A 12,556-nucleotide genomic window follows, 5' to 3' on the forward strand; every position below is an offset into this window, starting at 1 on the left:
ACAAGCGCTGAGTAGAGTGGGATGGTGACTTCTTTATCTCTGCTGGCAATGCCCTTTTTGATGCAACCCAGCATCCTGTAGGCCTTCTTGGCTGCAGCAGCACACTGTTCGCTCATGTTGAGCTTCCTGTCCACCAGGACCCCCAGGTCCCTTTTGACAGAGCTGCTCTCCAGCCAGGTGGATCCCAGTCTGTGCTGCAGTCCCGGATTATGTTATCCCAGGTGCGTGACCTCACACTTGTCCTTGTTGAACTTCATAAGGTTCTTGCTGGCCCACTCTTCCAGCCTATCCAGATCCTCCTGCAGAGCAGCTCTCCCTTCTGGATTGTCTACTTCCCCACTCAATTTGGTGTCATCTGCAAACTTCATCAGGCTACACTTGATGCCGTTATCCAGCTCACTTATAAAGATGTTGAATAACATTGGGCCCAATATTGATCCCTGGGGGACTCCACTTGTGACAGGTTGCCACTTGGAAAAGGAGCTATTTACCACCACCCTTTGGGTGCGGCCTGTCAGCCAGTTCCCCACCCACTGCACAGACCACTCGTCTAGGCCGTAACGCATCAATTTCTCCAGGAGGAGACCGTGGGGGGCTGTATCAAAGGCCTTAGAGAAGTCCAAGTAGACAATGTCCACTGCCCGCCCCATGTCATCCAGGCAAGTCACTTTGTCATAGAAGGCCACCAGGTTTGTCAAGCATGATCTGCCCTTAGTGACTGGGCTTTTCCCAATCATGTGCTTCATTTGACTTGCATATAAAGAAGAAAATCACCATCATGGAGAATTTTTTTTCTCCTTTTCTGCTCCATTCCATAACTTGTTCTGGGGCAACCACCACCTCTTCAATCAGATCTTCTACATACTTATTCCTATTAACATCCTCACAAATTCCCAGAGGCTTCTTTTTCCTGATATCACAAGGCAAGTCTGTAATGGTTTCATTGTAGATTTCCATGTAAGAAACCCTTAGCAAGAATCCTCTATCTGGAATCTCACAGATAATTTTGAAAACACATTGAATTGCCTTAGGGATAATGCCCACAGAATCTTCATTTCCCATCATTGTGTATGTCTTCCCTGAAGCAGCCTGTCCATAAGCAAAAATTGTGCCATTATAACCTTGCACAGCTGACTGTATAATTGGAACAGCTACTCCTTCATATAACTGCTGAGTGTTGTCACTTGAGTGAAAGACACGATCATAACTAAAGACTTTTGTCCCATTCACTTCGGAAATGGTATTATTTTCACTTTTCCAGTGGAATGACACTTTATCTTCCAAAGCATTTTCTCTGGCGATGAGGGGCCGCAGGTGCACACAGACCATCACAGCGCCCTCCTCTGCCGTCCCTGCAGCCGCTGAGTGCACACAGCTCGCTCCCTACTCGCCCGCCCGCACCGGCCCAGCAACGAAGCCACCCAACCACCACCAGTGTTTTGTTGCATTATCCCAAATTACTTGTGATGGCCCCCAGGAGGATTCATTCCATAACTTTCCCAGGGACTGAAGTAAGGCTGATGGGCCTATAGTTACCCGGATCCTCCCTCGAGCCTTTCTTGTAGATAAGGGTAACATTTGCCTCCCTCCAGTCCTCTGGGACATCCCCCGTTCTCCATGACTTCTCAAAGATTATGGAGAGCAGCCTTGTGATGATTATTGCAGGTCCAGAGGAAGGTCACAAAAATGCTCCGAGGGCTGGAGCAGCTCTCCTATGAGGACAGGCTGAGAGAGTTTGGGGTTGTTCAGCGTGGAGAAGAGAAGGCTGCAGGGAGACCTTATTGCGGCCTTCCAGTACTTAAAGGGGGGCTATTGAAAGGAGGGGGTCAACCTCTTTAGCAAGGCCTGTTGTGACAGGACAAGGGGCAATGGTTTTAAACTAAAGGAGGGTAGATTTAGACTGGCTATAAGGAAAAATTTTTTACAATGAGGGTGGTGAAACCCTCGCCCAGGTTGCCCAGAGAGGTGGTCGATGCCTCATCCCTGGAAACATTCAATGTCAAACTGGACGGGGCTCTGAGCAACCTGATCTAGTTGAAGATGTCCCTGCTCACTGCAAGGGGTTTGGACTAGATGGCCTCTAAAGGTCCTTTCCAACCCAAACCATTCTATGATTCTATTATTCTATGATTCTGCTGTTCCTTCCTTCTCACACTCTTCCCCTCCTTCACCATGGGGTACCTCCCATGGGAGACAGTCCTCCATGAACTTCTCCAACACAGGTCCTTCCCACAGGCTGCAGTTCTTCACAAACTGCTCCAGTGTGGGTCCTTTCTACAGGGCATAGTCCTTCAGGAACAGACTGCTCTAGCGTGGGTTCCCCATGGGGTCACGAGTCCTGCCAACAGACCTACTCCAGCATGGTCTCCTCTCCCCACGGGGCCACAGGTCCTGCCAGGAGCCTGCTCCAGCACAGGGTCACCATGGGGTCACAGCCTCCTTCAGGTGCATCTTACATAGTCTCACTCCTCTCTCTTCTGGCTGCTGTTGCGCAGCAGATTTTTCCCCTTCCTAGATATGTTATCACAAAGGCACCACCACTGTTGCTGGCATTGGTTTTATTGGACATGGGGGAAGCTTCTAGCATCTTCTCACAGAAGCCACCCCTGTAACTGCTACCTCCACCCACCCCCCCCCCCCCCCCCCCAAACTTTGCCACAGAAACCCAATACAACAGACTAGGTATATGGACAGTGAGGTAGACTGAAAACTTGCTGAACTGCTGGGTTCAAGGGGTTGTGATCAGTGGCACAAAGTCTAGCTGGAGACCAGGCACTGGTGGTGTACCCCAGGGTTTGGTCCTGGTGCCAGCACTATTGAATATCTTAATTAATGACTTGGACAGTGGGGCAGTGCTGCCTCAGAAAGTTCACAGATGACACAAAACTGGGAGGAGTTGCTCATGCACAGATGGCTGTGGTGCCGTTCAGAGAGACCTGGTGGACAAGTGGAACATGAGACAGCCATGTGCCCTTGCAGCAAAGGCCATACAATACCCTGGGCTGCGTTAGGAAGAGTGCTGCCAGCAGATTGAGGGAGGTGATCCTTCCCCTCCTCTCACCAGTTCAGCACTGGTGAGACACATCTGGAATGCTGTGTCCGCTTCTGGGCTCCACAATACAAGACATGGGCATACTGGAGGGAGTCCAATGAAGGGTCACAGGGATGACTAAGGGACTGAAGCACCTGACATGCAGGTACAGGCTGAGAGAGCTGGGATTGTTTAGCCTGGAGAAGAGAAGGCTCAGGGGGATTTTATTAGTCCCTTACCTCATGGCAGTGACTAAAGAAGAGGAAGCCACAGATGAATCTTTCTACTGATACTTCAGCATCCCTGGAACATAACCCACACTCTTTATATCTTTGGCACAAACAGCCCAAGCAACTGTCAAGCTGACCTTCTGACTGCAGTTCTGCACTTAAGGCCTGTGGCTTCTCTCTTACCTCTCCCAGCTCATGGTGAACCTTAATGAACAGAGAAAGGTAAGACCCTCCATGCAGGGAGGTACTTTGGAGTAGCTGATCAGTAGCTCCCAAATGCCACGTTGGCCACGTGGTCCCTTGAGCCTTGCAGGGGGCTGAAGCCATCCTGACATTTGTTCTTCCAGATGAGGAGGCTTGGGGTGGGGGGACTGAGGAAGCTGGGAGACAAAGCACGGAGGTGCTTCTTGGCCGCAGCAGCACACTGTTCGCTGATGTTGAGCTTCCTGTCCACCAGGCTCCTGTGCTGGTTTTGGCTGAGAAGGGGTTAATTCTCCTCACCGTGGGGGGTCGGCTACCTTTCCAGCTTCCCACGATCTGCCACGTGTTAGGGGTGCTGGGAGGGGCAAGGCCATGGTGAGGTCTGCTGACCCCTACTAGCCAATGGCATGTTCATTCCATACCATGTGACACCATGACCAATATATTGAGGTGGGGCAGTTTGCGGCTCAGGAGCGCTGTGGCGTCGGGTCGACGGGTGGCTGCGTCGCGTGTGGTTTGTTTCGGCGGTTCGTTCCCCCTCTCCCCTCCCTTCCCCCCCCCCCTGGGGCTTTGCGCCTCTCGTTGTTCTCCTTTTCATTGCATTTCTGTTGTTGTTTCTTTTAATTTTAATTATTAAATCTTCTTATCCCAACCCACGAGCATTACCCTTCTGATTCTCTCCCCCATCTACCGGTGGGGGAGTGAGTGAGCGACTGTGTGGGGCTGAGCTGCCGGCTAAACCACAACAGTCTTTTTGGTGCCCAACATGGGGCTCAAGGGTTGGAGATTAACACCAACTGCAAAAAGGAAAACATGGTGCTGTGACCAGCAGCTGTTGTTAAGATTGGTGTTGGTTTGTTTAGTCTGCTGTGTTCTGCTCTGATTAGTAACGGTTTGCCTACAAGATTTGTTATACAAACACTCGTTTTCAGCTTTATCTGGTATTTGGGGTTTTTGCTGAAACCGTTACTGTACTTTGGATACCACCTTGTTGAGACAATTAGCAATTATACCTCTTCCTCTGAGAGATTTTATATGGAGGAAATACAGAATAGTACCTTTGCAACTTTGTTCTATGATGTCTCTGCCTCTATTACAACAAACTTTTTGTATCATCTTGAACATCCTTGGGTGGTTAAGGTGCACTTATTGTTAGTTTTTGGGCATGTTGTTTTGGTTTTGACTAAGCAACTTAAGAATATCACCCAGAAATCTGCCCCAAGGCTTGATAGTTATGAGTGGCAGGGCATGGGCAAATACCTAGGGCAGTGGGCACCCCCAGTGTTTTGGAGTTTCACCCCCGAACAAGTGCAGAATCCTGAAAAACTAGTAGAATATTTGGAGGAAGTATGTTGTTATGCTGGGAACTCCAGAGAGACACAGAAAACTTCAATGTCCTGGGGCCTGGCCCAAGCATACCGAGCCCTGCTCAAAAGTATTCAGTGCCCCCAGGGGGAAGAGAATGTCTCTGGATTGAAATGCAAAGTGACTGGCACTGTAGCGACTCAAACCCCCACGACAAGTACTGGAGCTGGCTCAGAAAATAAACCCGTACCAGTATCAGTTGCCCCCATACACAAGACGAAATATTGGAAGCGGACGTTAACTCGTTTAGAACGAGATGATGAAAAAGCAGGTCCGTCACGGGGAGAGGAGGAAGTAATAAATGAAATGGAGACCACCCGATCCCTGTCCTTGAGAGACTTGCGAGATGTGCGAAAGGATTATAGCCATCGTTCAGGTGAGCACATCGTCACCTGGCTGCTCCAATGCTGGGATAATGGGGCCAGTAGCCTGGAAGTAGAGGGAAAAGAAGCCAAACAACTGGGATCCCTTTCTAGGGAAGGGGGCATTGACAAAGCAATTGGAAAAGGGACACAAGCCCTCAGCCTCTGGAGGTGGCTCCTGTACAGAGTGAAGGAAAGGTATCCCTTTAAAGAAGATGTTACACATCGCCCAGGAAAATGGACAACTATGGAGAAAGGCATCCAGTCTCTAAGGGATCTAGCTGTGCTTGAGGTGATTTATGGTGACCTGGACAATCAACGGTCATCCAAAGATCCAGATGAAGCCGAGTGCACACGACCCATGTGGCGGAAGTTTGTACGGAGCGCACCATCTTCGCATGCAACCTCCGTGGCAGTAATGTCCTAGAAAGATGACGAGGCGCCAAAAGTGGTGGAGGTGATTGATAGACTCTGGGATTACAAAACAAATATCTCTTCCTCACTTGCCTCTTCTGTGGAGAAACTATCCCAACACCTCCAGCAACTCAAAGAAGATACGTCCTACTCCCCACCTCGACAGAGTAGTGTCTCAGCTGTTAGGAATAAGCATCCTTTGGCTCAAAGGAGAGGATACATGCCACGGGCCACCCTATGGTTCTACCTGTGTGACCACGGAGAGGACATGATGAGGTGGGATGGCAAGCCTACCTTGACCCTACAGGCACGAGTGCATGAACTGCAAGGAAGAGCAATAACTCAGGGAGGCTCTTCCAGGAAAGCTGCTGCTCCAGGTTCCAGTGAGCAAGTCCCCAGACAGAGGAGTAGAAGCGCTTATTTTATTTCTAAGTGTAATAGAGGGACTCCTGATTGATGTTTACAGGAAGTGAGTTGTGACTGCCATGATCAGAACTAGAGGGGCCCTGCCTCCAGCCAGGTGGAAGAAAGAGATAACCGGGCTTACTGGACTGTGTGGATCCGATGGCCTGGCACATCCGACCCACAGGAGTATAAAGCTTTAGTGGACACCGGTGCACAGTGCACCTTAATGCCATCAAACTATATAGGGGCAGAACCCATCAGCATTGCTGGAGTGACAGGGGGATCCCAAGAGCTAACTGTATTGGAGGCCGAAGTGAGCCTAACTGGGAATGAGTGGCAAAAGCACCCCATCGTGACTGGCCCAGAGGCTCCGTGCATCCTTGGCATAGACTACCTCAGGAGAGGGTATTTCAGGGACCCAAAAGGGTACAAGTGGGCTTTTGGAGTAGCTGCCTTGGAGACGGAGGAAATTAAACAGCTGTCTACCTTGCCTGGCCTCTCGAAGGACCCTTCTGTTGTGGGGTTGCTGAAGGTCAAAGAACAACAGGTGCCGATGGCCACCACAACAGTGCACCAGCGGCAATATCGCGCCAACAGAGACTCTCTGATCCCCATCCATGAGCTCATTTGTTGACTAGAGAGCCAAGGAGTGATCAGTAAGACCCACTCACCCTTTAACAGTCCCATATGGCCAGTGCGGAAGTTTAATGGAGAGTGGAGGCTAACAGTAGACTATCATGGCCTGAATGAAGTCGCTCCACCGTTGAGTGCTGCTGTGCCGGACATGCTAGAACTTCAATATGAACTGGAGTCCAAGGCAGCCAAGTGGTATGCCACAACTGATATTGCTAATGCATTCTTCTCAATCCCTCTGGCAGCAGAATGCAGGCCACAGTTTGCTTTTACTTGGAGGGGTGTCCAGTACACGTGGAATCGACTACCCCAGGGGTGGAAACACAGTCCTACCATTTGCCATGGGCTGATTCAGACTGTACTGGAACAGGGAGAAGCTCCAGAACACCTTCAATACATTGATGACATCGTGTGGGGCAACACAGCAGAAGATGTTTTTGAGAAAGGGAAGAAAATAGCCCAAATCCTTCTGAAGTCTGGTTTTGCCATAAAAAAAAGTAAGGTGAAGGGACCCACACAAGAGATCCAGTTCTTGGGAATAAAACGGCAAGATGGACGTCGTCAGGTTCCAATGGATGTGATCAACAGAATAACAGCCAAGTCGCCACCAACTAGCAAAAAGGAAACACAAGCTTTCTTGGATGTTGTGTGGTTTTGGAGAATGCATATTCCAAATTACAGTCTGATCGTAAGCCCTCTCTATCAAGTGACCCGGAAAAAGAATGATTTCAAATGGGGCCCTGAGCAACAACAGGCCTGTGAACAATTTCAACAGGCGATAGTTCATGCAGTAGCCATTGGGCCAGTCCGGGCAGGACAAGATGTAAAAAATATGCTCTACACCACAGCCGGGGAGAATGGTCCGACCTGGAGCCTCTGGCAGAAAGCACCAGGGGAGACCCGAGGTCGACCCCTAGGGTTTTGGAGTTGGAGATACAGAGGGTCCGAAGCCTGCTATACTCCAACTGAAAAAGAGATATTGGCAGCATATGAAGGGGTTTGAGCTGCTTCAGAAGTGGTTGGTACTGAGGCACAGTTGCTCCTGGCACCCCGACTGCCAGTGCTGGGCTGGATGTTCAAAGGAAACATCCCCTCTACACACCATGCAACTGATGCTATGTGGAATAAATGGGTTGCACTGATCACCTACGGGCTCGAGTAGGAAACCCCAGTGGCAAAGGAATCTTGGAAGTGATTATGGACTGGCCAGAAGGCAAAGACTTTGGATTATCACCAGAGGAGGAGGTGACACGTGCTGAAGAAGCCCCACTGTATAACAAACTGCCAGAAGATGAGAAGCAGAATGCCCTGTTCACCGATGGGTCCTGTCGCCTTGTGGGAAAGCATCGGAGAAGGAAGGCTGCTGTATGGAGTCCTACACGACAAGTAGCAGAAACTGCTGAAGGAGAAGGTGAATCGAGCCAGTTTGCAGAGGTAAAGGCCATCCAGCTGGCCTTAGACATCGCTGAACGGGAAAAGTGGCCAGTGCTCTGTCTCTATACTGACTCCTGGATGGTGGCAAATGCCTTGTGGGGCTGGTTACAGCAGTGGAAGCAAAGCAACTGGCAGCGCAGAGGCAAACCCATCTGGGCCGCCACATTGTGGCAAGATATTGCTGCCCGAGTAGAGAACCTGGTTGTAAAGGTACGTCACGTGGATGCTCACGTCCCCAAGAGTCGGGCCACTGAAGAACATCGGAACAACCAGCAGGTAGATCAGGCTGCCAAGATTGAAGTGGCTGAGGTGGATCTGGACTGGCAACATAAGGGTGAACTATTTCTAGCTCGGTGGGCCCATGACACCTCAGGCCATCAAGGGAGAGATGCAACACGCAGATGGGCTCGTGATCGAGGGGTGGACTTGACCATGGACGCTATTGTGCAGGCTATCCATGAATGTGACTCATGCGCTGCAATCAGGCAAGCGAAGCGGGTAAAGCCTCTGTGGTATGGGGGACGATGGCTGAAATATAAATATGGGCAGGCTTGGCAGATTGACTATATCACACTCCCACAAACCCGCCAAGGCAAGCGCCATATACTTACAATGGTAGAAACAACCACCGGCTGGCTTGAAACTTATCCCATGCCCCATGCCACTGCCCGGAACGTTATCCTGGGTCTCGAAAAACAAGTCCTGTGGTGACATGGCACCCCAGAGAGAATTGAGTCAGACCACGGGACTCATTTCCGAAACCACCTCATAGACACTTGGGCCAAAGAGCACGGTATTGAGTGGGTGTATCACATCCCCTATCACGCACCAGCCTCTGGGAAAATTGAACGGTACAATGGACTGTTAAAAACTACACTGAGAGCAGTGGGGTGGGGTGGAACATTTAAACATTGGGATGCACATTTAGCAAAAGACACCTGGTTAGTCAATACGAGGGGATCTGCCAACCGAGCTGGCCCTGCCCAGTCAGAAATCCTACATACTGTGGAAGGGGATAGAGTCCCTGTAGTGCACACAAAAAGTATGCTGGGCAAAACAGTCTGGGTTCTTCCTGCCTCCGGCAAAGGCAAACCCATTCGTGGGATTGCTTTTGCTCGAGGACCTGGGTGTACTTGGTGGGTGATGCGGGAGGATGGAGGAGTCCGGTGTGTGCCTCAAGGGGATTTGATGTTGGGTGAAAACAGCCAATGAACTGAATGGTCTGCTGTTAATTGCTATATAATGTTGTATGTCATCACTACTACGGTTGCTATATGCCATGTCAATGGTATCATGGTGGAAAGCTCCCAAAGTAATAAAAAATGAACTTTCATTGAACCAGGCAATGTGCAGCGGTGATGGACCAAGGCTGGACTTCAGCATGCAACAATCCAACGCCACGCACAGCACCTCTCTGAAAGAATCGTACAGTTCTGGTCCCTGCTATACAAAAAGGATGTGGACAGGCTGGAAGGGGTCCAGAGAAGGGCCACCAAGATGGTCAAAGGACTGGGAAGCCTGCCATATGAGGATAGGCTGGGAGAACTGGGTTTGTTCAGCCTTGAGAAAAGGAGGCTCAGAAGGGATCTCATCACCATGTACCAGTACTTAAGGGGTAGCTACAAAGAAGATGGAGACCCCCTTTTTACACGGAGCCACATGGAGAGGACAAGGGGGAATGGACACAAGTTGCTCTTGGGGAGATTCCGATTGGACACCAGAGGGAAATTTTTCACAGCGAGGACAGCCAACCATTGGAATAATCTCCCCAGGGAAGTGGTTGACTCGGCCATGTTGGACACCTTCAAGGGTCGCCTGGACAGGGTGCTGGGCCATCTTGTCTAGACTGTGCTCTTCCCAGAAAGGTTGGACTAGATGATCCCTGCGGTCCCTTCCAACCTGTGATTCTGTAATAGATGGAACCCAAAGTCATGGACTAAATGAACTGAATGGACATTTCACGGCCATTTTACAGGGGTGGTTCATAGGCTAGGGGAATGATAAATGAAATCTCTATATTCTGTTAAAGGATTAGAAGGCGGGTAGGGGTTACTGAAATTTTATTGGATAGCATGGGACCTGAGCATGATGTAAATGATATGGAATAAGGGGTGGATACTGTCATGATTTTATCTGGGATTGCGTTAATTTTCTTCAGTGCAGCTGGCATAGTGCTGTGCTTTGGGCTTCGTATGAATACAATGTCGATAACACACAGACGTTTTGGCTGTTGCTGGGTAGTGCTTGTACTAATCAAGGACATTTCTAGCTTCCCATGCTCTGCCAGGTGCACAAGAAGCTGGGAGGAGAGGGGGCACAGCTAAGAGAGCAGATTCAAACTGGCCAAAGGAATATTCCATATCATGTAACATCTTGTCCAGTATGTTAACTGGGAGGAGCTGGCCGGGGGAGGGAAGTGGCAATCGCACCTCGGGGACGGGCAGCATCAGTCAGCAGGTGGTGAGCGGTCGTATTGTTTGTGTTTGTGTTTTTTTCCCTTTTTCCCTTTTATATTATCATTATTGTTATTATTATAATAATAGTTATTATTATAATTATTATTTTATTTTAATTATTAAATTGTTATTATCTCAACCCACAAGTTTTTTTTTGTGCTTTTGCTCTTCCGATTCTCTCCCCCTTCTCTCCCCCATCCCACAGGGGTGGGGGCAGTAAGCGAGCGGCCGCGTGGTGTTTAGTTGCCGACTGAGGCTGAACCACGACAACCTATATGGTACTATTCCCACAGTGCTGTCTTGGTTCGGCTTCCTTGCTCTTCAATGGCTGTGCCACCAGCTGGCAAGAGCTGATATTGCAAGTTACAAAGATCAGAAGGAAAATACACCCAAGAAGGCCTGTAATGACAGCCAAGCAAATCTGCAGCAGCTAGGTGGGAGCTGGAGGCAGGCAGTAGATAGTGTTGAAAGGAATAATGTGCACTGCCACCATCTTTGCAGTGTACAGTAAAAGTTTGTTCAGCAGCACAGACCTGCTGCAGGCTCCAGGCCAAGGAGCGCAATGGATCTCATCTTGGTTCCACAGCCAGCAATTACGATGGCCAAACACACACGCCAAGCACAGCCAGTGAGAAAGCGCTGAGGGAACCTGGACTGTTCAGTATAAGGAGTGAAGACCATGGCCATGAAAGGGTTAAAAAATCCCTTTCAACAAAATGAGATGAGCTGCCCCACAGAAGGGAACAAACGGCTTCATCTGCACAGTGAATGGGAAAGCAAGGGGACCTGCAAGACAGATGATGGGACAAGATAGGTGAATACTAGAATTAGCTGCTGAGGGAGGATTTGGACTCTTCATTGCTGAGATTTAAACTGGACACGCATCTAGGAGCTGAATGAGTACTGACTGTCTCGGTACTTCCTGAGGTCCTCAGCCATCCCCAATCCTTTTTTGGTCCTGCAAGTCAGCTGACAGGTCCCACACCATCTGAATGCTGTACTCGATGGAGCATCCGATACAGCTGGGGAGTTAGTAACCCTCATTGCCGGAGCCTTTTCTATAGCTTAAACTGTCCCTTCACGCTCCTCTCACTTTCTTATGAGTCATAGGGGTAGCTACAAAAGCATTAGCCTAGCAGGGGACCCCTTCTGTGCAAGCATGACCATCTAGGAATGCACAGCTCATGAGCTCATGAGCAGTTCAGCTCCAGCTTCCACACTGAGTGGTCAGCACAAGCTCATCCAAATCCATGGCTGTGACAGGAGCCACAGGCTGTACTGCTACCAATGCCTTCTAGCCTCATCCCACCACACATCTAACCCATCATCTCTTGCATGTCTCCAGGGCCAGGGATTTGTGGTTGTTTTTTTTTTTCCATCTCTCAGCTCTCAAACAGTTTTGGTATAAGGCTCAGTAGGATGGCCGTATAGTAGTCATGTGCCTTTTAGATTCTCCTCTTCTAGCATCCACAAGCATCAGTAACGCCTACTACAGGGAGCAGAGATGATGCAGTTGGAGACATGACCATGGAAACTAGCACCTCAGGGTGAGTCCAAGTGTGAAGATTTTAACCCCCAACATAAAGCTTCAATCTCTTAAGGACATTTCTCCTCTCCAAAAAATAACCTTCCCCATTCTAGGCAGGGAAGAAGAGGCAGGGAAATAGGACAGCTGGACAGAGGCCTCACTCTCCTGTACAATGAAAATATGGTGGTACATAAGGTCTTCCTGAAACAGTCCTATACCTAACTGTCTACCTATAGGTATCTGTGCTGCCTAATGCTTCTAAAAAGTACTTCCTTCTTAGAAAAATAAAGTGGTTGAAAGGAAACTCTTGCCTCAGAACAAATGAGGTACCAGAAGACGAGAACAGGAAGGAGATATTTTGAAGAGTGTTAACAGTCCTATCTCTGCCATTAGATACATTTCCTATGGAAGCAAGGAGCGTTACTGCAGCTGTACAGAGAACAGGACTGATGTTTAAGCTATGAAAAACAGGAATAAGCTGAGAACCTACCCTTGGG

At 49.3% G+C, this 12,556-nt stretch overlaps 1 protein-coding gene across 1 annotated transcript in view; it reads left to right on the forward strand.

Moving 5' to 3' along the window:
* LOC135310816 (ubiquilin-1-like) overlaps nucleotides 1-12,556 on the forward strand; it is a 140,893-nt gene that overhangs the window by 76,191 nt on the left and 52,146 nt on the right. The gene's annotated exons all lie outside the window — the stretch shown is intronic.

Source organism: Phalacrocorax carbo (assembly GCF_963921805.1).
Source record: "Phalacrocorax carbo chromosome W unlocalized genomic scaffold, bPhaCar2.1 SUPER_W_unloc_1, whole genome shotgun sequence".
In the NCBI taxonomy this organism is placed as follows: Eukaryota; Metazoa; Chordata; class Aves; order Suliformes; family Phalacrocoracidae; genus Phalacrocorax; species Phalacrocorax carbo.